Source organism: Ceratotherium simum, chromosome 39, assembly GCF_057802395.1.
Source record: "Ceratotherium simum simum isolate JZ-2026a chromosome 39, ASM5780239v1, whole genome shotgun sequence".
NCBI lineage: Eukaryota > Metazoa > Chordata > Mammalia > Perissodactyla > Rhinocerotidae > Ceratotherium > Ceratotherium simum.
This window is the reverse complement of record NC_141938.1, coordinates 9,236,385-9,256,516: the sequence shown is the minus strand read 5'-3', so window position 1 is coordinate 9,256,516 and position 20,132 is coordinate 9,236,385. Positions and strand designations below refer to the sequence as shown.

At 37.4% G+C, this 20,132-nt stretch overlaps 3 pseudogenes; 1 reads left to right on the top strand and 2 right to left on the bottom strand.

The window, feature by feature from the left end:
* Window positions 1–4,403: 4,403 nt before the first annotated feature.
* LOC106799981 (olfactory receptor 7G2-like) lies at window positions 4,404–5,343 on the top strand (annotated as a pseudogene).
* A 5,515-nt stretch (window positions 5,344–10,858) lies between these two features.
* Window positions 10,859–16,184, bottom strand: LOC101389034 (olfactory receptor 7G3-like; annotated as a pseudogene).
* A 1,847-nt stretch (window positions 16,185–18,031) lies between these two features.
* LOC101389294 (olfactory receptor 7G2-like) lies at window positions 18,032–18,978 on the bottom strand (annotated as a pseudogene).
* Between the last annotated feature and the right edge of the window lie 1,154 nt (window positions 18,979–20,132).

Below are 20,132 nucleotides of genomic sequence, written 5' to 3'. Positions count from 1 at the left end.
TATTCCTATATTTTGGTTATTTCTCATGTGTTGTAGTGAATGAAATTAAGATGGTGAAGAATGACATTACTATGCCATCTTGTCCTAAGTTTATTTTCAAGCAATATATCTGCAAAAATAGAGATTAAGAAAGTTCATATAGAAAGAGTTAAATTGTAAAATATATTGATGAACACAAAAAATACTGAAATCCTTAAAGAAAAATATTTTTATGTGACTATTAACATGGAGCATCATCCACATATATTCAACTATGGATTAAATCTCATGAGATCTGCTAGATAAAGGACAAAATTACACACTACTGGCTTTAGTGATATTGTATTTTATCACAACACAATTAAAAACTGGAGAACCATAATGCAACCCAAAGTCTCTCAATGTGAATGAAAATGTACATTGAATCTACTGTGTGGAAATAGGGAAAAGAGGTTATTAAGTTCTAAAAGGGAAGTATGAAGTCTGTGTATATTGATCACTATCACAATTGATCACAGAGGTACTTCAGATTCTTCTTTGTAAAATATAGAGAACAGAAATTAAGTTACAAAAAAAACTCAGTGACTCTAAAAATGAAATAACCCCGATAGTTTGAATTTTACAGTGTCTTAGCTATATGTGCAAATATATTATTAATACCAAATGCATGAACTATGTTATCACACTTAAAATTGAAATCAGGCTCCAAAGCATCATTAATTAGATAGAGATGCTTTTGTTTGTTACTTTAAAAGGGGAAGTCTGGAATTCATTAGCAAAGGAGTGTGTGTACAGGTGTGCAAGTTGTGTGAAATAGAGGTGAACATGAACAGGTAGAGAGAAATAGATAGTGTACACATAATGTAACAGGATCAGGGATTAGTCATCATGAACTCCTCTCTTCTATAGCCTTGGTCTTTAAGGATTTACAGTGCCCAGGGATCAGGATGACACTAAAAATATTTATTTAATGAGGAGCTTTGGATATTGATTCCCCAGAGATACATAGCATGTGACAGCCTCATTCAACAGCCCTTGCCTAGTAAAAAAGAAGCACACCTGAGGCTCTACCCGGAGGTAATCATTCTTGGCCAGGAGTCATTTGTCTCACTTGGTGATTTTGATCTTCCTGAAAACATATCTTCTGTCTTCAACATCTCAGTGACATTCAAGCATCACTCAACAGTAATGCCACTCAGGTAACTTAAAGTCTTTTAGTTAATGTGTTGGTCAGGAGGACAGGTGTTTTACTACAAATTCATCTATGGGAAGCAATGAGGAGAGCACATGCATGAAATGATCAGAACCAAGTGTCCCATGAGACTGAAGCCTCACTTTCTTCTTGTTGACAAGTTTCCATGTACGTATGTACCAACATTCAGCTAGTTTTCAATCTGCTGTATCCTAATTTCTCTAAAAAATCACTGAACTTATTTTCCTCCTGAGCATGAATCTGCTGCTTTTCAAGCATGATGAATGTTATAAATCTTTCTGACATTCGCTTGGATTCTTGTGTGGTCATGGGGAAGGGGTTTGGTCAGTTTTTCCCTTCATTTATGTTCCTGGTTCTTGATATACCATTGTACCGCAGAGTGTTTGTATTATCCCTGTGGCTGGGCTGTGAAGATGCTGAGAGAAAGTGGAGACACAAAGAGATTAGCTGGCTGCCTTCCTAGTACACTTGTTTCTTTTTATTAAATTACCATGTGTTTTATATAACAATAGCAGAGATGGTATAATAATACAAAAAACATATGACCCCTCTGCATTCATTCCATAATTAACAAAAGTTGACATTGTACTATATCAGCTTCTGGGTTTTTTCATAAAGTGACAAAATAATATGCATATAAAAGACACCTCTTTTGTATCCCCCTCAGTTCTTGTTCTCCCTTTTCTAGAGACAACATCATCTAGAATGTCATGGTATCCCCCTGCATAGCTTTATATTGTATATGTATTCATAAACATATATAGGGTGAAAGGCATTAACCATATACTTATCAGTTTGAGAATGGAGAAATAAATAATCATATAACAATATATTGGAATATTCTCTGCTAATTAAAATTAATGAAGCAGGACTAAATACATCAACATTAATCAAAAATTAAATTACATAAGAATGCCAATTGTAAATGACAAATACATTATGGTTTGGTTTATATAAAGCTTTCAAAATGCAAAACAGTGTAATTGATCATAGAACAATAATACTAATTATAGTAAAAATTGCAGGGGAATAATGCGTATGAAGTTCATGTAGTGGTTCCACTGGGGAAGAAAAAGAATCAAGATTATGCAAAAACACGAAATGGGGGCTTCACGTATATGTGTATTGTTTATTGCAATAAAAACACCTGCAATGAGAAGAGGGAAATGTATGAATTTGATACATTTGACTGATGGGTACCAGGCTCTTCATTGTTATCTCTGTACTTTTGTTTTGCTTGAATAATCCATAATAGAAATAAATGTATCTATGTAAGATTAAAAAAATGTTTAAAATTTTCTCATGCTGTAGACTCATCATACAAAATTTTTCTCTTGTAGATTTTCATTATTTGTATTGATTCGTATACTCAATTCTTTTTATTATTTCATTCATCTTAATTGCTATATATTTCATTATGTCCACTCCAAATGAATATTGATATCGTTGATATTTCCTTCATTCCTTTTCTACAAGATGAAGGTTCCCAGCTAGAGTTTCAGCTCAGAAACTATACCTTGAAATTTGCAGTTATCATCTAGAGATGTTCTCTATTTGTATCATCTTTCCTCAACTTTCCCTAGCCCTCTGCTCTCTTCTGATGAGTGAAATCTGCCAGGAGCTGTTGTTCATGGCACACACACACACACAAAACACTATAGGAAATGTCAGTATGAGGATCCCAAAATGTGAGTGCTGTGTTGGATGCTTTTCCTCTGTTTATTTCTAATCATTGCATCATCTCCATAAGTTTTTATGACATTTCCCATTATACAAATGAGGACATCAAACTTTTAAAGTTACAAACTAAAATTGTTCAAAAATAATTGAACAATTATCCTCCTTCACAAAGCAAGTGCTTGTCTGATTTAAATTTAGAGTGTTTGAGCCTGAGCAATACACCAAATGCTAAAGACCTCCATGACCACTTCATTTTCCCTCTTGAGAGGGAGGATCACTGCTTTACAGAGACAATCCTGTTGGGTCACTTGCTTATCTTATAAGTATCATATAAGTGTCTCTTTTCTTGTAAGTCTCTGGGTTCCAAGGACCAAAATTTGAAGCTATTTTCATCTAGTTTCTTAGGAGTCTATGCATTTCATTCTTTCTCTCATTTAGCTGGTTTTTAAAAAGCAATATGCCACCTATTGCCTTAGCGGAAGAAATTCCCTTAGGATGGGACAGAGAATCTCACTGACAGTTTTCCAGCTTATTTTATAATTGATTGCAAATGCAGTTGAACAGTATTTCCATGGGAGGGTCTATGAGCTTCAAGTTTATAGGCAACATTTTCTAGTCTTTGCTCAGGTGCAGAGCATGTTCTTGGGTGGATGCCATGCACCTGCCACACAAGACTTCATGGGTAGTGGTGGACATACCTTGTAGGCAAGGGAAAAGATTTGGGGCATTGTTCACAATGAAATGTTATAATTTTAAAGGGAAATTATGAAATCAGAGTGATGGTTTAGGAATGCTAATTCTGTGCTATCCAGAGGCATTAACAGAGATTAGTTGAGTCAATTCAGCAGTCAGATGATCTTATCTCAGACCTAGTCTTTGCCGTGCAATAACTTTGTACTTCACGTCCATAGCGTAATCTCACCTTATCTAAATTTCCCCAAAGATAAATGGAGTGATTGCATGATCTAACTCACCTGTAATTTAACAAGCCCTTCAGATGATTATGAGGCATGCCAAAGATTGTGGACCACACTCTACAAGAGAGATTGGATAACTTCATTCTTGTCCTTTGGTTTGTTTGAGGCAGGAAACATTTCCGAAGGAAACACCACGTCTTATTCTTTGTTTCAGTTTCAGCACTTGGCACGTGGAGGGAACCAGAGTTGGTGATAAACAAATATGTGGGCCGATTAAAAGTTGTAGAGAGAAGAGAAAGAGTGAGAAATGATGATGGAGGAAGAAATTAGCGGAAGGAAAGATTTGAATAATCTCTTGGGTTCACGATATATGTAGTTTTTTCCCTTATATTTAAGCACTGCTTCTCAGTCTTTAGCTTATTTCAAATTCATCTAGAGGATTTGTTCAAGCAGATTGCTTGCCTTCACCCCAGAGTTTATCAGCAGAAAGTCTCAAGTGGAGTTCCCATTATTCATTTCTAACAAGTTCCAAGTTGATGCTTCCCCTGTTTATCAAGGGACATTTCATTTTCTTTTCTTTTCACCTCTTCTTTTCCATCAGATTCATCAACAACATGGAACCCAGAAATCACACAGATGTTCCAGAATTCCTTCTTCTGGGATTGACAGAGGATCCACAACAGCAGACCTTCATCTTCATTTTATTCCTGTCCGTGTACCTGGTCACCATCCTGGGAAACCTGCTCATCGTCCTGGCTGTCAGCTCTGACTCCCACCTCCACACACCCATGTACTGCTTTCTCTCCAATCTGTCCTTCAGTGACATCTGTTTAAGCACAACCACAATCCCAAAAATGCTGGTGAACATCCAAGCACAGAATCTGAGCATCGCGTATATAGGCTGTCTAACCCAAACCTGCTTCGTCTTGGTTTCTACTGGTTTTGAAAATTGTCTTCTTGCAATAATGGCCTATGATCGCTATGTAGCCATTTGTCACCCCTTGAGGTACACAGTTATCATGAACCACCGACTCTGTGTCCTGCTGATTCTTCTCTCTCTGTTCCTTAGCATTATGGTTGCCTTGCTCCTCAGTCTGATGATGTTACAGCTGTCCTTCTGCAAGGACCTGGAAATCCCTCACTTCTTCTGCGAGCTTGCTCAGGTCCTCAAGCTCGCCTGTTCTGATTCACTCATCAATAACATCCTATTATATTGTGTGACTGGTCTATTTGGGGGTTTTCCTGTCTCTGGGATCATTTTCTCTTATACTCGAATTATGTCCTCAGTTTTGAGAATGGCATCAGTGGAGGGAAAGCTTAAAGCTTTTTCCACTTGTGGGTCTCACCTCTCAGTTGTTTCCTTGTTCTATGGGACAGCTGTTGGGAGTGTACATTAGTTCTGCTCTTACTACCTCTTCCAGGAAGACTGCAGTGGCTTCAGTGATGTACTGTGTTGTCCCTCAAATGCTGAACCCCTTCATCTATAGCCTGAGGAACAGGGACATGAAGAGAGCCTTGAGGAAACTCATTGGGAGAAGACATTCTTTTCTGTGATTTTATCATCTACTTTGGACTGGGGTTTCTAGATGGAGTCAAAATAACAGAAATCTTTGGCGAGGCAGAATGCTTGATTCTTCTATCTGCAAGTTCTTCTTAAATGAGTAGATAACCTAATGGCTAAGAATATGTCAAATTTGCCTTGAATCATGACTTTGCTTTTAGTCTGGTTCTGTAATGTTTAACAAATGATTTCAATTCTCTAAATTCAGTTTCTTTGCTCAAGTTCCTTAGAAGCAGAGATGGATGCAGGGTTTCTAGTTTTAGTGATTTTTTTTATGATTTCAGCAGAAGGAAAGTTGTAGGAGGTGGACAGGGCAGGGAAAGGATTGAAAGAACACTGTGGGCGTATCTAGAGGTTAGCTTCCACCTGATAACATGGTATGGTCTTGTTAATTGTACCCCAGAGTTAGGCTTACAGTGGGTCAAAGAGCCTACCTTTCATACTACAATTTAGTAGTTAGTGAGACCAGTCACTGGTAAACCATATCCTTCTAACGCAACATGAGCATCCAACATATTCAGTTTCATTATCTATAAAATTGGTATAATTAGATTACCTCATAAGTATGAGATGACTATGATGTAACTGACTTCATCCATGAGAAAACCTTCAGTTATAATAAGAAAAAGAATCTCCGAGTAGAGTATGACCAAACAATAAAAAAAGTTATCTTTTATTACAGCACTTCAGAGATATGGAATGTACCGGGAGAGTGGGGATTCATTCTGTTCTCCATGAAGAGTCTTTTTTCTATAGGATTGGCTCTTGTTAGGGTCACCAGGTGGTAGCAGCAAGTGTAGGTGTCATACTTTGGACATGATGCTCAGAGACAGAAATCTGATTGCCTTACTCTGGGTAAGTTGTTTGCAGATCTTTCCATGGAGTCAGCCAGTTGACGTCTGTATAGTGAGTTGAATGCTGGCCCTCAAGATGATATGCCAACCCTCTAATATTCCTTACTTGTGAGTATTATGCTAAAAGGATGATTGTACTGATTCGAAAAATGATATTTACAGAGAAGGAGCTTAGTATCCATTATCTGGGTGGACCTTAAATGTAATCACATGTATACTTTTAAGATAGACAGAAGTGGAGAAGATATAGAAAAAGAGGAGGCAATGCAGACATGTAGACAGAAATTGGATTTATTTGGTCAGTATTTATTTGATCATTCTTGTTTTACAAGGTAGTCATTATCTTAAGACGATGATGCATCTTTCTATGACCCCAGTGTATAGCTATATACAACTTATTGAATAAATCTGTTTCCTTTTCATCTTGTTTAAGTTTGAAATTAATGAATAAATTCTTTGTTGTTAATCTCATCATCACGTTTCTGAGATTCAATTATGTTGTTGGGTTTAGCAGTTATTTATTCATTTGCAATGTTCTCTATTTTTATATTATGTGTAGTGATCTTAAAAGATAGCAATGATTGGAGTTTTTAAAAATATTTTTTCCAGAATCTTTGAGGTATAATTGACAGATAAAACTACATTTAAAGTGTAAAATGTGATGATTTGATATATGTATCCATTGTGAAATGATTACCAAAATCAAATTAATTAACACATAATCACCTCACATAGTTGCTACTTGTTTTGATTAGAACACTTAAGATATACTCTCTTCACAAATCTCAAATATACAATACACTATTATTAAGTACAGTCACTGTGCTGTACATTAGATCCCCAGAACTTACTCACCTTATAACTGAAAGTTCGTACCCTTTGACCAACATCACCCCATTGCCCCAACCTCCCAGCACTTGACAAAAGCCATTTATTCTCTGTTTCTATGTTTACCTTTTTTTTATATTCCACTTATAAGTGATACCAGATAATATTTGTCTTTCTCTGTTGGGCTTATTTCACTTAACATAATATCTGCCAAGTTCATTCATGTTGTCACAAATGGCAGAATTTCTTTATTTATGGATAAAGAATGGTGCACTGTATACACATACATATTGAATTTTCTTTATCCATTCATCCATCAGTGGATATTTAGGATATTTAGGCTGTTTCTATAGCTTGGCTATTGTGAATAATGCTGAAAAACACATGCAAGAGTAGATATCACTTCAAGATACTGATCTCATTTCTTTTGCAGATATACACAGATGTGGGATTGCAGGATTGTATGATAGTTCTATTTTTAATTGAGGTATAATTGACAATAACATCATATTAGTTTCAGGTGTACAGCATTATGATTCAATATTTATATAGATTGTGAAATGATCACCACAATAAGTCTAATTAACATCTGTCACCATACATAGCATACACAGTTACGAATGTTTTTTCTTTTTCTTTTATTTTTTTTTAAAGATTTTATTTATTTATTTTTTTCCCCTTAAAGCCCCAGTAGGTAGTTGTATGTCATAGCTGCACATCCTTCTAGTTGCTGTATGTGGGACGCGGCCTCAGCATGGCCGGAGAAGCGGTGCGTCGGTGCGCGCCTGGGATGCGAACCCAGGCCGCCAGCAGCGGAGCGCGTGCACTTAACCGCTAGGCCACGGGGCCGGCCCAAACGAATGTTTTTTCTTGCAATGAGAACTCCAAGATTTACTCTCTCAGCAACTTTCAAATATTCAAAACAGTGTTATTAACCATAGTCACCAAATTATACATTATATCCCCATGATATTTATTTTATAAATGTAAGTTTGTACCTTTTGACTCTCTTCACCCATTTCGCCCACCCCCATTCCCCACCTCTGACAATCACCAATCTGTTCTCTGTATGTATGAGCTCAGGTTTTTGTTCTGTTTTGTTTTAGATTCTGAATATATTTGAGATCATGTGGTATTGGTTTTCTCTGTCTGATCTATTCACTTAGCATAACACATTCAAGTTCGATCTATGTTGTTGCAAATGGTAGAATTTCATTTTTTGTAGGTCAATAATATTCCACTGTATGTATATCACATTTTCTTTATCCACTCATTTGTTCATGGACACTTAGATTTTTTCCATGTCTTAGCAATTGTAAATAATGCTGCAATGAACATAAAAGTACAGATATCTCTTCGAGATAGAGATTTCATCATCTTCAGATATATTCTCAGAAGTGGGATTGCTGGATCATATGGTAGTTCTAGTTTTATATTTTTGAAGAGCTTCATACAGTTTTCCATAATGACTGTACCAATTTAGATTTCCACCAATAGATTGCCAGATTTTGCTTTTCTTTACTTCCTCACCAACACTTGCCTTCTTCTTCTTCTTTTTTTTTTTTTGGTGAGGAAGACTGGCCCTGAGCTAACATCTGTTGCCAATCTTCCTCTTTTTGGTTGAGGAAGACTGTCGCTGAGCTAACATCTGTGCCAATCTTCCTCTATTTTGTATGTGGGGCACTGTCACAGCTTGGCTTGTTGAGTGGTGTGTAGGTCCTCACCTGGGATCTGAACCTGTGAACCCGGACCGCCGAAGTGGAGCACAAAAACTTAACTGCTATGCCATCAGGCCAGTCCTCTATTGTTTGCTCCTATTAGAGATAGGAATTTTTTTCCTTATTACAATTGAAGGCTTCCTCACTGATGAAGTTCAAATATCTCACAGTCATCTCAGATCACAGAGATGATACAATTATGCCAATTTTATAGACAATGAAACTGAGTATAGCAGATGCTAATGTTGCCTCAAAGGGATACGGTTTACCAGTGATTTGTCTCAGTAATTACCTAAATTGAGGTATGAAAGGTGAGCTCCCTTGCCTCACTGTAGGCCTAACTTTACATTTCAATTGACATGTTCCTGTCATGGGAGCAGATGGAAGCCAGCTCTAGATATGACCACAGCTGTGCTACCCGATTCCATCCTTTTCCTGCACTATCTATCTTCTACACCTTTCCTTCTTGTGAGAGTCTAAAAAATATTACTAAAACTCTAACCACCCCCTCAGGTTCTGTTTATGTGAAACCTGAGAAAAGAGATTGAGTTAAGAATTGAAATCATTTGTCAAACAACACGTAACTACAGATGAAAAGTCAGGTTTCAATACCAGGTTAAAATGTATTTGGCCAATATTTTATATAGTCATTTTAGAAGAATTTGGTGACAGAAGAATCAGGCCCCCCAAAAAGATAAAGTTTTCCAAGTACCACAAGAAGAGCAGAAACATAAAGTGGTAGGTGGGCTGGAGCCAAGCAGCTCTGTTGATTTCTGTCCACTGGTAAGGAGACACTTACTCTTTCAGATAATGAGGATTCAAGAATGCATACAGAAGTTGAAATATAATGGTGTACACCCGAAATTTATATAATGTTGTAAACCAATGTTACCTCAATAAAAACCAAAAAAGAAAAAAGAAGGAAACAGGACCCCCATCTTACACCAGTCTCAAAAGTCAATTCAGAATGGACTAAAGTCTTAAATGTAAGATCTGAAACTAAAACTCCTAGAAGAAAATGTAGGAGTAAGCTCTTAAATGTTGTTTTTGGCCACGATTTTTTGGTTTTGACTCTAAAAGTAAAGGCAACAAAGCAAAAATTGTCAGATGAGACCACATCAAACTACAAAGATTTTGCATAGGAAACCAACAATAAAATGACCTTAATTTCACAAATTTCTTACTTTTGCCAAATTCTCTCATCTGAGAGACGAAGAGAATGCTATGCTTTTCTCTACACTTCTTTAATTTATTTTATATATTTAGGGTATACAACATAATGATTTGATATACATACGAAGTGAAATTATTACAATGGTTAAGTTAATTAATATATCCATCTCTTCACATGATTATATATTTTTTCTTTTTTGTGCTAAGAGTACCTGAAATCTATGCTAAGGCTACTCCTCTGGCTATCATGACCATCTTATTTAGCTTCTTCCTCTATCTTATCCTCTTTCTGTTGCTAATATTTCTCCTGAAACATTACCCTAAAAATCACCATAGAAAGAATCCCTTACTCAGGTTCTAATTCGACAGAAGCTAACCAAAGTCAAGCTCAGGGAGTTCACACAAATTTTTAAAAATCCCAGTGTTAGGGCCAGCCCCATGGCTTAGCGGTTAAGTATGCGCGCTCTGCTACTGGTGGCCCGGGTTCGGATCCGGGCGTGCACTGACGCACCGCTTCTCCGGCCATGCTGAGGCTGTGTCCCACATACAGCAACTAGAAAGATGTGCAACTATGACATACAACTATCTACTGGGGCTTTGGGGAAAAAAAAAAAGGAGGAGGATTGGCAATAGACGTTAGCTCAGAGCTGGTCTTCCTCAGCAAAAAAAAAAAAAGCGGAAGATTAGCATGGATGTTAGCTAAGGGCTGATCTTCCTCACAAAAAAAAAAAATCCCAGTGTTAGAGAAGAACAAAGTCGGTTTTCAAACGTAAGTTGAACTACCCATAGTTATTTTGGTATTTAACTATCGTAGCTTAAGTACTTGGTGATAGAAGAGTCAGATATTCTGACTCACCCAGTATTCCTGTACTTTGTTTCATTCTGGAAACCAAAGCTCAAGGCAGATGACACAATAACAAAAAAAGAGATGTTCCTCAGATGAGTCTCCCCAAGGCTCCCTTCATGTCCTTGCTCATCAGGCTATGGATGAAGGGGTTCAATATTGGAAGGACCACGGTGTACATCACTGAGGCTATTTCAGTCTTCTTGGAAGAGTGGTTAACTGCAGAATTAATGAAGACCCCAAAAGTGTGACATAGACTAAGGAAACAACGGAGAGATGAGATCTATGGGTAGATGAGGCTTTATATTTCCCCGAGTTGATGGCATTCTCAGAGTGGAAGAGACAATTTGAATGTAAGAAAAACTAATCCCAAAGAGAGGAACACCACCCAACATGCTAGTCACTAAATATACAAGGATGGTCTTGATGAGGGTATCAGAACATGCTGCTTGATGAGCAAGTTCACAGAAGAAAAGGAGGATTCCAGGTCTGTGCAGAAGGACAGTCACCATCCTTCCATGGGACTGTGCATCTGCAATGCTCATGAGTAGGGAGAGTCACCATCCTTCCATGGGACATGAGCATCTGCAATACTCATGATTAGGGAGAGTAGAATCTGCGGGCAACAGATGCCGGGGTTCATGATGACCTCTGACCTCAGTGGATGGCAGATGGCCACATAACAGTCATAAGCCATTGCTGCAAGGATGAAGTTTTCCAAGCCTGCGAAAAATAGAATGAAGCAGACCTGAGTGTGACAGCCTGTGTAACTGATGGATTTGTTCTGTTTTGGGATGTTCGATCCTTGGAGAGACCCCCCCTTGGAGGGGGAATTCTGCTACACCTGTTTGGTTTTCTGATTCCTTGTTGTTGATGAGTCTGATGGGAAAAATACAAGTGATAGGACACATAACAAATGTACAAGGATCCCTTAGTTTAGCAAGACCTGATATCTATATTGTGAATCGAAGTGAATATTATTAATCTTTTCCTTTGCCTTCTGCCTTCTCTTAAGCTCCTTTCCTCAGCCTCTTTTTCTTCTGTCCCCTTCTCCCCTAACTACCTGATTACCCAAATCTTATTTACTTTCTTCCCACATTGTGCCAATTAATAGGAACAAAATTGGAAACAACATATAGCTTTTTCCTTGAGAATTTGCCAAAGCTTCAAATTAGCAAGCAGGAAAATCAAAGCCGAGTACATTAAATGCGGGTTTTGGAGCAGATTTCTCAAACTGTACTTGCATTAGAGTCAACTGGTGGATTTTGTAAAACCGATATTGCTGGACCCCACACTCAGAATATGAGATTCAGGAGACTAGCATGGGGCTGAAAATTTGTCTTTCCCACACATTCCCAAATGCTGCTGCTGGCTGGGTTTTACTTGAGGACAGCTCTCCCAGAGTACACTTCATTGAGGCAGGGAAAATTAACTCCCCCACAGGTTGGAGCAGACCCAGTATAATTAATGAAGAAACTGATGGCCGGACTCATCAACGCTCTGCTGAGTGAGCTGGCTGGGAAATCAAGTCCATGACTCAATTAAACCTCTTCATTTTCAATGGGTCATCAAAATCTGTCCTTTTAATTCACCATTTCTACTTTAGTGTCTCATCATTGGATTCTTATCACAAAACGTGCTATAATTGTTGTAATTAATAATGGTATTAGCAGATATCATAAATATAAATATAATAATTTTTATAAACTTCCATCACTCCCAATCCCATTTACAGTGCTCCATTGCCGGGTACATTTGTCAGTACTTTTCTCATAGTAACTAATTTTATTCTCTCTAGTGACCTATAAGTCAGGTGCTCCTACAACCTTCTTGTTTACCCATGTCTTCATGTAAAGATAGAGGTCAAGTGAAGTGAAGTTATGGATACAAAATACTTGACACTCCAGTAAGAGGTGGTGAAGGGATTTGAACTCAGGCTTCCAGACTTTGGAGCTGAACTCATACCACCACTGGATGCAAACTCTGAGTATCACGGATTTAGAAATCCCAAAAGGTCAATCAGATTCCCTCAATTATCTTTGGAAACTTCCACCTGAAGAAAGTCACAATTGCTTTCCCTGATTTTGAAGGTCTTCTAATCTCCGACTGCATATGTAGTATCTAGCAGGTGACAGCATCAAAGCGGGATCCATGTCGGAACCTGAGATCAAGATCAGAATATGCTTCTTGAGCCCTTAGCTTGTTATGGCAATGAGATTCTCTTTTCTCCTAATATTAGAATATTAAAACATTATGAAAAGTTGATACATAGCACATCTCTGTTTTTTCTTTTCTTTTTCAAAACAGAAGAATTGGAGGAAGAATGAAATGCATGACATCTTAAAAATAATGAAAAGAAAAGCAGCAATTTGTTAGTGTGTTCAGAGCACAATCCTGGGATGAGAAAGACGAAATCTACCAACACAAATGTCCAGGCTGCTTGACAGGAGTGTTGCTACAGTAGTTGGGAGACACAGAAATTGCCAACTTAGCCTAAGAGGGAAAAAGGAAATTGAGAAAATATATCTGGGCACCTCAAATGCCTTGATAGATGTGGGACTTAAAAAGTTTAATCAATATAAATGGGATCCCAGAACCTAGTGAGTGTGAAGCACTTCTTATTTAAGATGATCATGTCAACTGGATGAGAAAATGAGACTCTGTTTTTAGAAATTACTTACCTTCTCCAGCACAGACAAATACACACCCACATACACACACACATCAGTGTATGAAACAAATACATGCACACTCTTTTCTGTTTAACTGCCAATCACATTTTTACATGAAATGTAAAATAGAAATTTGTATGTAGTAGAAAAACACTACATACAAATTTAAATTTTAAACAACCAAGGGTCATCATTATCCCACTAATAGGTAATTACTTCTAAATCTATTTTTCCTGTTCTTTTCTCCCTTCCAAGGTAACACTTTGAGATCTGTCTCTTCCTTCCATTCTCTTTTTTTACAGTGGACTATAGAAATAATTAATCCCTTGCTACTCAGCAGTTCAACTGATTCCCTATTACTTTTATTTTTTGACACCTCTGTCTCTGTTGTATAACAAACGGATAATGTTAGGAAAGAAAATTGAAAATCAATTATGGAAGTTCAGATCATCGTCCTGTGTTTCTGTTAGGCTTCATCAAATCTGTATCAGCAGCATAGGCCAGTGGTTCCCAAAGGAGTCCTCAGTTTATGTACCAGGATCAACACCAGGACATTCCTATTTCCTGTGTTATGATGATTTCCTGAGAATATAGTCATTGGCTCACCCAAAACAGGAAGGAGGTAATTGGCTATGCCCTGGGTACATCAATGTATCTCCAATTATTCTTATGGACCAATGATTTAGAAAAAGTCTGTAAAGGAGTCTCTTATGTGAACAGCTCAATAAATTACTAATGTTTAGACCTGAAGTTCTCTAGGTAAACTCTGTTTCACCAATGAGAAAACAACAGGCCATTAACATGGAGTCGTGAAAACAAGTAGCCGTAACAATATCAATCAAGATTCTATTCAGACATATCTGGTTTTAATTTTGGCTCCAGAACTTGCTTTTTAAACACGAAAATTTTTCAACTGTTCAAGAATCCTTATTCTCCCTATGTGGATTATGGGAGCCATCATAAAAGATTTGGAAAGGTTGCAACGGTGAGTAATGAGTAGACAGAATCACCAAGCACAGGAATTGATATATGAGACACTCTTTATATTTCCTATCATGATTTGTTTCTGCCATGGACACAAGTGCACCACCTGGCGTGGTTCATTATAGAAGGGAAGTGATGGGTGGAGCAAAGTGAATGGAGAGTGAAGAAAGGAAGAACAACTTTACTATGACATCGATGCATTTCAGGGAAGAATGGATGTGCTGAATCTTCTGCTGGGAATCTTGCTTATGTAGAGAAACAGGAGGAGTGAACAATCCAAAAGACATCAATGATTAATGGTCATTTCTCATGGACATATGATAAAATGTATAGCAATTAAAATGAATAAACTAGACCTAGATGTAACGACACAAATAATAAAAACTACAAAAGGCAAAGTAAATTGCCTAACAAGGCACCTATAGCATGATAAAATTTAAATAAGTCTAAAATAACATAGATATTAAAATTTTAATTATTTTATAAAACTTCAAGCATACAAAAAGTGCAGAGAAAGCAATAAAGTCCTGGGTATTCACCACTAAGCACCACTGAACTAAGGTGTATTGCCATATTTGTATTAGACATTTTCAAAAAAATAAAATAATACATATATTTTTTTCCATACCCACAACCACTTTTCCTTCTTCAGAGGAACCACTGTACTGTACTAGATGTGCATTATTCCCCCATGGTTGTAGTAACTGAGTATGATTCTATCCAAAAAATGTGTCACCTGTTTTGCATTTTAAACTTTACATATCGTACACAGCATTTTACGTTTAGTTTTTTAAAATAATATTCTTAATTTCCTTGTACATTTTTCTCTGGTTCATTAACCTAACTCTCTTACCTTATTCTAATGTTTTATTGTATCACAATTTATTTATCCTTTCCCCAACGGAGGGGCATTTTCATTACTGCCTTTTACATGGGCATACACACACACACACACACCACATAACGTGTAAAAGAATTTTAAATAACACATGGAGAACAACCAAACTTAAGACTGTGGTTGCCTCTGAGAATGGAGGGTATGCTGTGTTTATTCATGTTATTTTCCTGCTTTAAGAAAAGAGCTCTGATAGCAAATGTCAACATTTACTAATTCTGGAAGCATGGATACCTGTGCTTATCTTATTTATTATTCTATGGGTTTGTTTTGCTTTTTAAAATATTTCATAGATTACTAAAGAGAAACAGGTAGACTGGGATGTATTTTGGGATCTGCTTCATTCTCCATCTCCTCTCTCTCTCAGAATACTCATAACCAGGAAACAATGTCAAAACCAGAGATCTCTTCTAGAAAGTGGAATCATGAGTCAGGAGTGGAAAGGAAAGGAGAAGCTAGTCACACACCTCCGCCCCTTGCCAAATAAATTAAAGAAAATGTTAGATCGCCAATACCATCGCCAATACTAAGGGATGACATTCCACTCTTCCCTAGATGTGAAGGAGAAAAATGGAAGCTCTGAACTCAAGGAGCACAGAAAGAGAGTGAAGCACTGGGCTCCTGTGCAGAAATGATGGTCCCTAGGACTAGGCTCAGGTGTGCTGCATACTGACCTGGGCATCGCTGTTGAATGCGGTGGTCACAAGCAGATTATCTGCAGTCTCTGTGTCCCCTGGGGGTCCAATATCCGAAGCTTCACATTAGTCAAACTCTTTTACTCTCATGTGATCTTTTACTCTCAAGGGCAGCCGAAATCCTTGTGGAGCAAGGCTCAGAGATGAAGAAGATTGCTTTGGCTGATTCATCCTGAGAGATCAAATGTATGCCATCTTCTTCCCTACACCTTTCTTGGCTCACATCCATTTCAAGTCACCTACACACCCATACTCATCTTCTTTCTGTTGTTAGGTTCTAGTCTTTCTTAAAGGTGTATTTAATACAACCATGTCCTAACAACAATATCGGGAAGACTGATAATACATTGAAGCTCAAAAATACAGGTTCCTTATATAGGTAGATATATTACCTGGATAAATACATGTGATAACATAGGGAATGTATCCTAAAAATGCAAACACTAAGGGCTAATTCTATGTATGGCTGTGAATCTTGAGTCTGCTTATGCATATTATATATAGTGCTTTCTAATATATTCCACATACTCATGTGTAACAGGTATTTGTTATCTTTATAGAATTTCACTATCAACTTTTCCCAATTCAATATTAATACTTTCAATATACTTCTTTTCACATTATGGTCCATAGGTTGAAATTATGGTTCTTGGTTATCAATATCATTGCAGTAAATTGCAAATTATCAGGGTAGCACTCAACCTGCGATACAAAGTGACTTTCAGACTGTAACAGTAAATTTGGGGCTTGTTTGTTATAACAACTAATTTCAATTTATCCTACTGTTATGATGCAATTTTTAAGACAGGGAGAGATTTGATGGACTTATCGATCAGAAAGGACATAAAAAAAGACATAAATTGACAGTTTTTTATTTATTTATTTATTTTTATTTTTTGCAGAAGTGGGATTATAATGATTGGATGAACTAATAAAAAGGTAAGGGGACATAAAATGAATTTAGTCCTATCTCACACCAAAGTAAAAATTAAACTCCAGGTCAGTCCACTCCTCATGTGTACAAGCCAAAAGTATAAATCCTTTATTTTGAGGTAAGTTTGGGTTACAGAAACAAGACCTATTGAGAAAAAACCACTAAGAAAATATTGACAAATTCAACTGCATTAAAACTAAGTATTATGTTTATTCCAAAAACATTACAAATAATTTGCAAAACAAACCACAAATGTATTTAAGAAATTTTCAAATCATATAACTAATAAAATATAATGATCTCAATAAAATAAAGAAGTGTTACAAATGAGAAAAAAATAGGTGACTCAGTAAAGATATCACAGATACTTCACAGAAGAGAAAAATAAATAGCCCATAATATGTGACAGGACTTTCAATCTCAAAATCAGGGTGAAGCCAACCATGGAGGATGAAATGTATCCCTGCTCCCTTATCATCTTACATTCCCTACCTCTGAAGTCCCCAGAATGAAAGGAAACTACCTTTCCTGTTTGAGAATATTAGAGTCAGGGTTTCTTTTTCTTATTAGAACCAAAGACTTCTTCAGCTTGAGGTTTACATATCTCAAAATCATCTCAAACTACTGGGATAATAACATTATACTAATGTTACTGATGATTAAACTGTGTATGGTGGATTCTGATTCTGATATTACTCCAGAGAGATACAGTTTAATAAAGATAACTCTCAGTAATCACCATGTTGGAGTAAGAAAGATCAGCTCCCTAGCCTCAAAAGAGGCCTAAGGCTGGGGTAAAGTTCACATTGTCCTAACCATTGGATAAGACGAAAGCTAGTCGCTACCTATAAACATGGCTTTGCTTAAATCCTTTCCCTGCCCTATCCAACTTCTCCCACTTTGTTCTGAGAATACTGTCCCCCCAAATCACTATAACAAGACCCCAGGGCTCACATTCTCCCTCTTTGGATGTGACCCCCAAAATTGAGTTTAGAGAGCTGAAATCATTTGTCAGATATCCCAGAGTTAGACAAAGAGCACAATGAGATTTCAAGCCCAAGTCGAAATGCACTTAGCCATCATGTTATCTAGTCATATTAGAAGACCTTGATGATAGAAGACTTAAGTATTCTGAAACACAAAACACCTTCCTCTTTGACTCACTCTGGAAACCTGACTTAAATATGATGACAAAATCATTAAAGAAAATTATCCTACTGATTAATTTTCTCAGGGCTCCCTTCATGTCCCTGTTCCTCAGGCTGTAGATGAAGAGGTTCACTATTTGAGGAACCACAAGGTATATCACTGAAACCTGCAGTCTTCCAGGAAGAGGCAGTAACAGCAGAATTAATGTACAACCCTAATGCTGTTCCATTGCAAAAGGTGACAACAAAGAGATGAGATCCGCAAATGGAAAAGGCTTTATATTTTCTGCCAACTATTGGCATTTGTAAAAGAGAAGAGAGAATTTGAATATTAGAGAAAATGATCCCAGAGAGAGAAATACCACTCAGTACACTAGCCATAAATATAGCCAGGAGGGTATTGATGAAAGAATCAGAACAGGCGAGCTTGATGACCTGAGCAAGTTCACAGAAGAAGTGGGGGATTTCCAAGTCAGTGCAGAAGGACAGCTGCAAAGCCATCCGGCTGTGCAACAGGGCATCCGCAGTGCTAATGCCTAAGGAGAGTAGAATCAGCAATCCACAGAGGTAGGTGTTCATGCTGACTGTGTACATCAGGGGGTGACAAATGGCCACATAGGGTCGTAGGCCATTGCTGCAAGGAGAAAATTTTCAAAACCAGCAAAAAACAGGACAAAGCCACCTGGGTGAAGCAGCCTGTGTAACTAATGCCCTGATTCTGTGCGTATATGTTCATCAGCATCTTTGAGATCATGGTTGTGCTTAAACAGATGTCAGTAAAGGATAGATTGGAGAGAAAGAAGTACGTGGGAGTATGGACGTAGATCTCAGAGAGCACAGCCAGGATGATAAGCAGGTTTCCCAGGATGGTGACTAAATACATAGATACTGTGTTTCTATGAACAGGCAAGAGATGAGGGGCTGCGTTTCTGGATCATCTGTCAATCCCAGGAGAAGGAATTCTGGAACATCTGTTTGATTTTTCATTTTCACGTTGTTTTTCAATCTAATGGAAAACATTGGGTGACAAGAAAATAAAATGTATGTTATGTTCTCTGGACCAGCAGCAGTAGTGCCTAGAGACATGTTAGAAAACCAATTCTGGGTCCCCAGTCCAGACTTACTGATGATAAAAGCTCCGGAAGTAATGACCACCAATCTGTTTTAACAAATTTCCCAGATGATTCTGACATACAGTAAAGTTTGAGAACTGCTGATCTAGAAAGATGCTCATCTATATTGTTAACCCAAGTGAATACTCAAATCTTTCCCTCTGCTTTTTTCTCATGCCTTCCTCTTTTCTCTCTCCCCTTCTTACCTCTAATCACTTCATCAGCTGACATTTTTTTGAGCGATGACTGTCTAACATATTGGGCAAGTCCTGAGAATGAAATGAAGAAGACACAGCTTTATTCCTTCAGCATTATTTCACGCCTTCCAACAATCAGGAATATAACAAGAAAATTACAAAATCTGTCTCATCTGTAGAGATGTTCTTCCCCCAATGTGACAAGTGACATGTGATCAAAAACAAAGAAATAAGCAAACAAAAATCCAAGCTGAATGGGAGAAAGGGTGAAACTCATTGGATCATAAAAAGAGAGATAAGAACAATCACAATTTTTTGGTCCTCAAAAGACAAAGACTTGTAAGATAAGAGTAGCACGAGGCATCCTAACAGGCCTGTCCCTATATAGTCCTGCTTCTGCCTCTCCTGAAGGACACAGAAGTGGTCATCAGAGGATCAAGCATTTAGTTAATACTTGGTCTCAGACACTGAATTTAATCCAGGTTCTAGCACTTGCTTTGTGAATGGAGAAACTTTAAGCGTATGAGAAACAGAGTGTTCTTGTTAGCATATTAGAAATTGTTATAAAACTTTATGGTGTTCCAATAACGAGAAATGAATAGGCTTAAAGCAGCCAGCACGATGCTCAATATGTGGGAGCCTCATTGTGACATTTCCTATTGTGATTTTTTTACTGCCATGAACAATAGTACCTGTTATGTTTCTCTCCAGGAGGGAATTGGTTTTTG